We start from the raw sequence: 9,081 nt of genomic DNA, 5'->3' as shown, positions 1-9,081 counted from the left end.
GGAGTTAATATTGAGTCACTGATAAGGTCTTTGCGTCGGAACTAAACACATTTATTCTAAAAACAGTTGTTGGCATGACACGGGTTATGTTCTTCTCATATATGTTATGATGGTATGATACTAAACCCCTTACGGGAAGGATTGTGCCTGATGTTCATATGATGAAATCATAATCTTTCAGTCAGTTTAATTGAAGTCTGGAGCTGGCATGTCAGTTAACTGCTAGTAGTCTGTTGTTATTTATGTATTATTGTCATTTTGTTTATTTTCTTTGGTTACATCTTCTGACATCAGACTCGGACTTCTCTTGAACTGAATTTTAATGTGCGTATTGTTATGCTTTTACTTTTCTACACTGGTTAGAGGTATAGGGGGAGGGTTGAGATCTCACAAACATGTTTAACCCCGCCGCATTTTTGCGCCTGTCCCAAGTCAGGAGCCTCTGGCCTTTGTTAGTCTTGTATTATTTAAATTTTAGTTTCTTGTGTACAATTTGGAAATTAGTATGGCGTTCATTATCACTGAACTAGTATATATTTGTTTAGGGGCCAGCTGAAGGACGCCTTCGGGTGCGGGAATTTCTCGCTACATTGAAGACCTGTTGGTGACCTTCTGCTGTTGTGTTTTTTTATTTTGGTCGGGTTGTTGTCTCTTTGACACATTCCCCATTTCCATTCTCAATTTTATAAAACAATTCGCTGTGCATGAATATTTTAAACAATTGACAGTGCTGAAATATATAATACATTCAAATTGCTCTATATATATATATATATATAAGAAGCTGAGGTATGAGTGCCACTGAGACAACTCTCCATCTAAGTCACAATTTATAAAAGTAAAACATTAAAGGTCAAAACACGGTTTTCTACACGGAGCATTGGCTCACACCAAACAGCAAGCTATACAGGACCCAAAACAATACAAGTGTAAAACCATTCAAACGGAGAAACCAAAGGTATATTCCATATAAATATAAAATAATACAAAGTGTGGTATGCATATAGAACAATTCAAGGTCTGGTATCTATATGATTCAATACAAATCGCAACTGTACAGCTAGTCTCGTATATAGTTTGCTCAATGTAAATTCAGCTGTTTCATAAACCACACATTTTGGGGATACAAATTGAATTATGAAGAATTACTTAAATTAAAGGGGCTTTAGTATAACTTTAAATTTTAAAAGTTTGAGTCATATAAATTTCAGGGTTGCCGCAGTGCCCTTGTTAATTTTACGAACCTTTGTAGGAAACATATAATGTCTACGATATTCAATTTCTATGGAATTGAAACCCCAGATAATTTCCTAAAAAGATATATACTACAGGACTAACAATCCTCATCTTGCAACGCATCTCAGTGGACAAAAAGGGGACCACTGGATTAGACTATTGGGAACTGCGACACCATATAGTTGCAATCATAAGTATTTTATATGTTTCTTTAGAATTTCAACAAAAGATGAAGAACTGGATCTTCCATCACTGTATTGGATACCTAAACTGCATAAATGTCCTAACACATAACGGCATATTGCTGGGTCTTTGAAGTGCTACACGGAACCTCATTCTAAATAATTAACATCCATTTTATCAACACTCAAAGCCGGGCTTCAAAGTTATTGTAAAACTGCCTATTTTAGAGGTGGCATGAATCAGATGTCGAAACTAAAATAATGCAAAGATCTTTTTAAAGTACATACAATCTGAGACTCTTTCCTCTTGCAATAGTATTCAAACAATTGACTTTTCTATACTTGACACATGTATCTCTATTACAAACTAAAGGACAATACAAATCGCAACTGTACAACTAGTCTCGTATATAGTTTGCTCAATGTAAATTCAGCTGTTTCATAATCCACACATTTTGGGGATACAAATTGAATTATGAAGAGTTACTCAAATTAAAGAGGCTTTAGTATAACTTTAAATTTTAAAAGTTTGAGTCATATAAATTTCAGGGTTGCCGCAGTGCCCTTGTTAATTTTACGAACCTTTGTAGGAAACATATGATGTCTACGATATTCAATTTCTATGGAATTGAAACCCCAGATAATTTCCTAAAAAGATATATACCATAGGACTAACAATCCTCATCTTGCAACGCCTCTCAGTGGACAAAAAGGGGACCACTGGATTAGACTATTGGGAACTGCGACACCATATAGTTGCAATGACAACATTGATGGTATAGATATTCTATCTAGTCCTTCGTGTAGCTCGGGGAATGTGACCAATATTTCAACTCTACTCCTCGACGTAGACGCAGTCATGATCATCGTCATTATTCATCACCTACTCTGCATGATGTCTCTATTAATGACTTGCTGTAATTTATACCAGTAAACTCATCATATATACCAGGATGAACATTTCTTATTTACGCCAGACGCGCGTTTCGTCTACGGCAGACTCATCATTGACGCTCGAATCAAAAAAGCGTTTAAAAGGCCAAATAAAGTACGAAGTTGAAAAGCATAAGCCGTTAGATTTTCATCACATTCGCACGAAATGTTAGTCATTACCTCTTTCAAAACTTCATTCTCTGTTCAATTCATGTTTGGAAACCACTGTTACAAACCAATACAAACTTACAGCTGTCATGTCGGATATTGCAAGATACAGACTTTTCAAACCAGTTTGCACTGGAAAAGATGAAAAACAGAAAAGATCTATTCTTAATCTTTTCTTAGCCAACAAAGGTCTCGATGGCGTCAACTTAAGCAATATCTTTCATCATAAATTATTTCAGTCGAAATTACCTCCTTATTCAAAAGATCAGTTGGTACCAATCTTTTCTTATACCTTTACCAAAGTTACCAATTGCAATTTAAATGTTCATTAACAAACACCTTTTGCAGGATCCCATGCCAACTTCAAGCCTAAACCTCCTGATTGCATTTGTGCTAGTTTCCAAGTCACATATAATCCGGCTGGCCACGTTATTACTGATGACCTCAACATTGTCAATAACACTTTCCTGTGGAATGAGTTACCCAAGGTTTGAAAAATCGTGAGCCTTAATCCATCAATTGGAAATACAACTTCATAATAATGATGGATTCAGTCAAGGATTGTGCCTGCCAGGTAATTGGATAAGCGCGAGAAGGAAGACGTAGATACTATTTCCGAAAATCAGAATTAAGAAACTTAATGGGTCTATCAATACCCATGCTTCAAAGACCCAGATGTTGGAAAACACTTTTCCTACCTCTATGACAAAAATGATGTTGTCCCCGCAGATAAAGTCCCACACAACATCGTCTACTGAACGGAGTGTGGTATAAAATAAGGATACAAAAAACGTGCAAATTTGCATATCCTGCAATGTATTACAAATTATTATTTTCGATTGGCTGTCCGTGAGGTCAACGAGGACTTTAAATGTCACATCGGCCTACTTTTCCCTCTGGTAACGGTAATTTTTTAATAATACACTAACATGTTTCTACTGAAATATATCCTTTCAGTATATAATTTCACATTTAAATGTTTTTTAGTCAAAAAACTTGTCGTACATTTTCATTTCGGTTAAGCTTTTAATTATCTATACTATTAAACGAGAAGACCTCATTTTTGGTGTCGCTTCTCTTCTTTCCACTATAAATTAATCAACACGGCTCTGTGTCCTATAGGTACAGTGCATATTCGCATTTGTCATCCATTCATACGATTATTCAGATTGAGTTATTTTGGGAGAAAAACGAGAAAAAGGCATCCGGATACTGTCCCGTCATTGGACGAAATTTTAAGTCTGATTAGACTTCCGGTTTGCGTTTTTCTGTATACTGTATTTTAAGAATTCTATCTGCTATCATTTTTAGGTTTACTATCCACGGCGGTCACATAGTTTATTAAATAGAGAGGGTCTGCATACATGGTATACTATATCAATGACCACCATGGATCAATTAGTACACTTACAATTGAAAGTAAATACACTATATTATTTATATAGTAATGGATGTTCATAATATACAGATAAGCGCTAAAATTATTCATGTGAACTTTTGATACCTTTTCTGAAATTCTCCAGTTATTAAATCTTTTACAAAATTCATTGATAACAAAAAAAGAAGATGTGGTATGAAAGTAACATACTCAATGTATTATGTTCATATTGAAATTGATAGAAAACCAAAAATTGGGAATTTTGGAAATAAAGGAGGAGGGATATAAAAAAACATTTTCCTGTCCCCAATAAACTATGACTTATGATACTTTTGCTGAAATTCCCCACTCAGGTAGCTTCCATTTGATTTTTATGGGGGGTTCTTGATGTTAAATAAAAACGGATAACAGCAATCATGGAACAATACCACACAGCAACTCCTGTCCTGCCTATTTTCTTCAAATTGCATCCTTGCCCCCCCCCCCATAAAAATCGAATGGTAGCTCCCTAAATGTATTGTGTTCATATTGAAATTGATAGAAAACCAAAATTGGGAATTTTGGGAAAAAAGGAGGAGGGATAAAAAAAACAACAACACACTTTCCTGTCCCCAATAACCTTTGACTTATGATACTTTTGCTGAAATTCTCCAGTCATTCAATATTTTACATAATTCTTCCAACAACACTTTACATACTTTCAACTACGCTCTGAATGCCCGCGATTTCGCGGGTGTGTTCTAATATATAAATTAGCGGCAATAATAGTTATCAATTGTACCAGGATTATAATTTAGTACGCCAGACGCGTGTCTCGTCTACATAAGACTCATCAGTGACGCTCATATCAAAATATTTATAAAGCCAAACAATTACAAAGATGAAGAGCCATGAGTATCCAAAATTTCCAAAAGTTGTGCCAAATAGTGAAATTAGACATTAAGCTTAAATCCTAGGCAATTATTCAAGCCCAGCATAATTTTAGGCCATTAGTGAACTCTGGAGTTTATGTTTTAGTTGGTTCATTCTTGATATAAGTAGTTCTTTAATTTAGTGATATTGTTTGTCTTAAATTATTGGAGAAAAAAGGATGTTTTCCCTTGAGAAGAATCTCAATTCGAAAAAAAAATGGCTTCAAATTATTCCCAAAAAGACAACTGTTTCTCCAAACAGTGCAGTATCAGTAGTAACTGTGCATGAATATGAATACAAACTGAAAAAAAACCCACTAATTTAACGTAATTGTAACTAACGCATTTTTCCCAACCAATAAAAAAGGGTAGAGATTCTATATAATTATAATAATTATTTTAAATGGTCAAAAGTAGACAAAAAAAAGATCTGATATTTTGCTCAAATAATTTTTGCAACTTTAGTATTATAATTGGATACGAAAATTTTCTTAGCTTTTTTTTGTTTTTTAAATACCCCCATATGGTATCTATTTGATACAATTCGGTCGAGTAGGTATTTACAATATTTTTTGAAAAATAGCGCGAATTCGCTTTGGATAAGAAAAGGCGGCAAATTGTCAATTATACATGTTACGTCTAGCAATATCGTGCGTAACGTCAAAGAAATTTGGCATTCGGTACTAAACTTTCACTTACACAGAGGCTTCGATGTATAAGTTAATATGATAGAAGATTTTGCAGTGTTTCATTTTTTTAAGAAATAGAAACTGTGTGCAAATAGCTGTTTACCGAAGGTTGTTGTGTGTAAACACCTATTTTAAAAAATATAATCAATGGTCTAAATAACATACTAGGTTACAAGCTAAGTCTTACAATATAAAATGTTAAAATTTATATTTCGAATTTGGAAAAAACCCAAATAAACTTTGAAATTATCTGCATTTAGAAATTGTGTAATTACATTTTTATAAAATTGTTTAATGTTTATTCGGTATACATTCAGGTAAGGTAACTTATTGCATCGTTCATGGAAGGTGTAGTTTACAGATTTGGAATTGTTGATTTCCCCCTATTATTCTTTGTTAAATTTTCACATTCAAAACATTGTGCAGAATTTATATTTGTTTCAAATAAAAAAATACCTTGCATTAGTAAAGTTTTATCTTGTCCAGTACAATAGAAAAAAATCACATAACATTGCCGCGATTGCATTTAAGAAAATAACCATTGTTGGAAGTTAGCCAATCAATTTCCCCCTTTTTAACCTGTGTACAAGCTTTTAAATTAGGTGGCAGGATAGAAATAAGGTGTTTCCTGGCCCATAAAGCCCCGGTCACAACAGATCGTACGATTTTTTGGTCGTGGAAGATCTATAAAATACAATGTAGTTGTCGTGGCACTGTCGTGCAAAATGTCAAAAAAATATTTCGAGTGGTCACATCAGCTACGGCATGTCCACGATGGTTCCACGATGGGTACACGACAGAAAAAAATGTAAATGTACAGTCGTGGGTTTATTGCAAGTCGGAAGTGCTACAGTCGTACGACAATCATGAGTTGCTTGGTGCTATTTTTTAGGTTTTCGTGTCATGGGATGCGCGTGTCACTGTCGTTTCACTGTCGTGCCACTGTCGCACTACAGTCGTGGGTCACTCGCGCGTTTGACTCCTGGAGGACTACTAGTATATATAGAAGGCCCGATTTATTGCAAGCTATTTGCCATTTGCTTTCAATATAGTTAAGTGTCATTATATGTTCGGTTCAAGTAAACGACGTTTTTCGTATTAGTTTATGTTATAATTGTTCAGCGAATTTAAATCAGGATGTCCCCGAAAATAAAAAACAAATGGATGATATTTTGCTCTTGTTGGAGTCCGGCAAGGCGCATTTTCAGCAGGGCCAAAAGTAATCGTTCTGGCGGAATAGCTATCCTTTTTTAAACGACAGACGGTATGTTTTCATTCATTCATTCCCGTCGACTTATATTCTTCCTAATAAAACGAGAATGTGTTGCACGACAAACGTACCACTGTCGTACGACAGAAAATAAATGTGGTGCGAGCATCGTACGAAATTTGGTATTCGTGAGACAATCGTGCGACTGTATTAGGAATGTATTGCAACAGTCGTGAGATTGTCGTACGATTTTATTTTCTTAAAATGGTTTATGTTTGTACCCACGACAATATGTTTATCGCACGACAGTCGCAAGATTGTGGTAAGACACTATCACGACAGCAAAATGACAGTGACACGACAAAAAATCGTAGAGCAAAAAAGGTGCATGTCCAATTTTCGACCCACGAAACACGGCAGCACCACGTTGCTCAAAATATCGTGCGTCTGTCGTTATTGTTGTCGGGGATTTTTTGGCATGGGAGAAAGGAAGAAAGACCATTCACAATGAGCGTAGCTGCCGTTAGGCACTTTAGGCACGTGCCTGTACATAATTTTTTCACAAATGTTTTTTTTTTATTAAAAAAGATAATAAACAACGTTATCTGTATGTAGATGAAAGCCGGTAAAGTTGTCAAAACTCGTTAATTATCGAATGTCATTTGTACACTAGTCTCTCGTCCTTAGTGTATGCAATATTGGATAGAAATGAATGTTTTTACGATTTCACCTTATATAGAAACTATAAACTAGAACTTTGGTTCAGATCATTTCACTTCTATCAACAACCTAGACACATGAGTTTTTTTAATAATTTGTTGTTAATTTTCAACTAGCTTTCCACTTTGTCTTCACCTGATTTGCCAATGTTGGTCGTCCGTTTGGCTGTGCAGGATGAACAAATACACAGTCACGTCTGGACAGAATAGGGACATAAAATCCAATGCCTAGCTAGTTGTAGAGAGAATGCAACTCTTTGAGGAGTTCGTACTTTGTCTACTGAAAGGCAAAAGTTCTGCTCCTATCCAATAATCCCTCATTTTCCAATGCATGGCACTTTTAGATTTCCAGACCTTCGTCCTGGACGACACCTATTACAGGACCTAGCTCCAAGTAGTATTTATTGTAAAAAAAAATATTCAGCGGTCCGGAACTTGCATATATACATGTTTTTATTTGACACTGGATGTAAAAAAATAATCAATCAACTGGCTTCCAGTAATTTTGAGTACTCTCAAATCAAATCTGCGTGTAATGGCCACAATTATTTAAAATTCCTAAGCAGGTAGGGATTTTACAGAAGGGGATATAAAGAAATACGAATTTCTTGAATTCTGTTAGTCATCGACTATGTCTGTATGTGTTTGTGTGGCTAGGGTGAAAGTTTAAGATTCAAAAGATTGATGGGTGATGTTTAGCTAAAAGGATAGTTCTATAGTAGTATCAGTTTGTACGTGCCTATTTTTTTTTAATGAAGGATCGTCAATATGTACTATTAATTAAGTTAAATGTATATATCAATCAGAACTGAATAGATATGATAATACCAAACTTTTCATCATGTATATTATAATTATCATGATAAAATAACCAGTAAATTTAATATTTTATGTACAAAATATTTGTGAAAAAATTATGTGCAGGCACGTGCCTAAAGTGCCTAACGGCTGCTACGCCCATTATGAATGGTCTTTCTTCCTTTCTCCCATGCCAAGAAATCCTCGATACAAATTCCTGTCGACCTCCTACGTAACGGCACACATTAGTAGTTATAGATTTGATCTCATTCAACAAATTAATTTATGACCTTCATGTGTATTTGGAGAACTTCAACGCAGGCAATTTCTTGGTATAAGAGAAAGGAAAAAATAACCATTTACAATTTGTCTTTCATTGGGTTTACCTCTTTTAATTAAATAAAAAAATCTTTCAAACGTACAGTTCATAAGATAAGAATAATCCCTTTGGACCACCTCCTTCCCCATTTTTTGCTTTGTTTTGTATTCTCCTTTTTCAAAATGGTCTTACAACATCCAGAATGTATATATTTTTTTTTACGTAAAAGACATTTCTAAGAGGAAGATCACAACCGATAGGCCAAAATATTTGAATAAATGGATGCTCCTCTTTTCTCGTTACGGAATATTACGTCAAGTTAGGTCAATTTTAATGTTCCCTTTTTTTCTCGTTACGAATATTACGTCAAGTTTGGTCACGTTCGTTCGTAGAATGTTGACAAACCTCTATTTGCAGAATTTCTTGGCATGAAATTACCTCCGTTGAAATTCTCCAAATCCGTTATACACATTAATTATAACGAATCTATGGTTATTTTTTTTCACGGCAGTATTGAAGTTTGGTAGGAGGAATTAAT

Source organism: Mytilus trossulus, unplaced genomic scaffold (genome assembly GCF_036588685.1).
Source record: "Mytilus trossulus isolate FHL-02 unplaced genomic scaffold, PNRI_Mtr1.1.1.hap1 h1tg000261l__unscaffolded, whole genome shotgun sequence".
NCBI lineage: Eukaryota > Metazoa > Mollusca > Bivalvia > Mytilida > Mytilidae > Mytilus > Mytilus trossulus.
This window is presented reverse-complemented; position numbering follows the sequence as displayed.